The following is a 2132-nucleotide window of genomic DNA, read 5'->3' on the forward strand; positions in this document are numbered from 1 at the left end:
GGGGGGGGGGGAGGAGAGATAATGATACTGTGGTGGGGGTCGGAACCGGTCAGACAGACCCACAGATAGAGAGCTTTAGGCTAAAACTGACTATTTAGCCAAATGTAAATCAACTGAACTGCTGTTACCAGAGAGAAAAACACATCGCCAAGTCAAGCCCAGGCGAAGCCCTGGCTCTGTGGGTGGACGGCCCCTTCTGCGGGTCGCCCGGGTGGGTGGTCGGAGGGCCTGGAGAATTCCCGCAAAGGCTGGAGGCGCCCCAGCTTACCGCATCTTGGGCAGCGGCCCCGGGTGGGCGCAGCCAGGCCATCGACACCCCCCCCACCCCCCGCAGCAACATGTGGGGCGCTGCCACTCCGCCGCAGAACTCCCTCCAGCTGGAGTTCCTGGTGGACGTACACTTGGCCCTGAGAAGGTGCTGAATTACTCTTGGGAAAGATTCCTCCGGCGTTGAACTTGGCAGCTACTGACATATTTCCATGCCACCCCCTGTGCGCCAGCACTACACACTCGCACGCACACGCCCCTCTAGACCTGCCCAGGCTGCGCTCAGTACTGGCTGCCCACTCGGGGACAGAATACCGGAGCGGGATGCAGAGGCGAGGACCCCAGTTCCGCGGGCCCCCGGAAGGGGTGGGGATGGGTGTCTTAGCACTGGGTAGTTCCGGGGACTAAGCCCACTGCTGGGGCGCCCAGAACCCGCATTAGTTAGGGCCGCTGGCACCAACCCAGTCTCCTTTTGTGCTCTCCCGGGAAGCCCGCCTCTACTCACCCGGGCTGCGCGCGGATTCCGGCCGCCAGCGGCAGCCCGCTTCCCCATCCCACGAACACTGCGGCGCCCCCAGAGTGTGCAATGCGGAGCCCCACCAGCGCACGGCCGGAGCCGGGGAGTGCGGGGAGGAAGCAAGGGAGGGAGGGAGGAGGAAGGAGAGAGAACGCGGCGGGGAGGGGCGGGGGTCGGCGGGGGGCGCGCGCGCCACTCCCACTCGCGCCGGGCACTCGCCTTCGCCCGCAGCCCCGGCCGGCCAGCCCTGCCTCGCGGGCCGCGGGACCAATCAACGCGCGCGGGGGGAGCCGAGCCCTCCGCGGGGCGCGCTTATTGGCCGGGCGCGCTCAACCCAACTCCGGGAGAGTCGGCCTGAGCGCCAAGTCTGCAAACTCCAGCCCGCAGGAGCAGACCGCCGGTTGCAGGTGGGGCTCCCGGCTCCGCGCTCCGGCGGGCAGTGGGGTCCGCGTTCGGCGGGCGGAACAGAGAGGATTTGAGACTTGCCGTTGAAGCCCGTTCCCAGTGAGCGTTCCAAACCAGCAGTGTTTGCTCAGGTTGCACCGATCCCTTCCTGTGAGCGACCCCCTAGGCGGCTCGCCGCACCCTGGCTAGCAATTGAGTGGTGGAAACCTGGCATTGTGAAATGGCCCCAGCCAAATCCTACTCCTGGCCATCCCCAGGGCCGCATTTTCAGCACCTAAAGAGCTGAAAATCAAGTCCCTTTCCGAACCCAGGGCAGATCTAGACCGCTTGACGTTTGCAATAGAAGACGAGACCGCGGGGTGGGTGATGGAGCGGTGGGAGAAAGCCTGGGAGGCAGGTCTTTCTGAGAAAGTGGGAATCTAATCGTGGTTTTAGTAGGCATAGTTCTCCCACCCTCTGCCAAACCTTTCTCCCAAGTAAAGCCACCCCCCAAACTCCCGACCCCGCCAATCTCTCAGGTGGTATTGATTTTTCTCTTCCTTGTTGTAAATCAGGTTTCACTCTCCTGTGCTTTTTAATCTAAAGCGTCAAAGTGGAAAAGGAGCACGGCCTTACCCTTCTCCCCCACTGAGCATTACCGGAGCTGGGCGAGGGGGCGGTGACTAGAGAAGATCCTCGGAAGGTCTCCCACAGCCGCCCCATCTCTGCCTGGTGTCTGGCCTGCTTTAGATCCATTTGTCCCGCTATGAGTATCCTCTCTCTCCTCCTTGGACTTTCTATTTTTCAAGCTTCTTTTCAGGTAGGCCTGTTCTGAATCTTCCGGCTTGGCTCTTCCCCTTAATCTGCTCCTTCTCAACGTAAAAGTGTCTTTTTAAATTTTTTTATTTAAATTCAATTGAATTGACATATAGTGCATTATTAGTTTCAGAGGTAGAATTTAGTG

At 60.6% G+C, this 2132-nt stretch overlaps 1 protein-coding gene across 4 annotated transcripts in view; it reads right to left on the reverse strand.

Annotated features, from left to right (window-relative positions):
- Positions 1–1002, reverse strand: part of LYPD6 (LY6/PLAUR domain containing 6) — a 121250-nt gene extending 120248 nt beyond the window's left edge. For all 4 annotated transcript variants that reach the window (XM_059392815.1, XM_059392813.1, XM_059392812.1 and 1 more), the window contains exon 1: positions 773–1002. The gene's annotated coding sequence lies outside the window, so the exon portion shown is untranslated. The remainder of the gene's footprint in view (positions 1–772) is intronic.
- Between the last annotated feature and the right edge of the window lie 1130 nt (positions 1003–2132).

The sequence above is a fragment of the Mustela nigripes genome, chromosome 3 (genome assembly GCF_022355385.1).
Source record: "Mustela nigripes isolate SB6536 chromosome 3, MUSNIG.SB6536, whole genome shotgun sequence".
NCBI lineage: Eukaryota > Metazoa > Chordata > Mammalia > Carnivora > Mustelidae > Mustela > Mustela nigripes.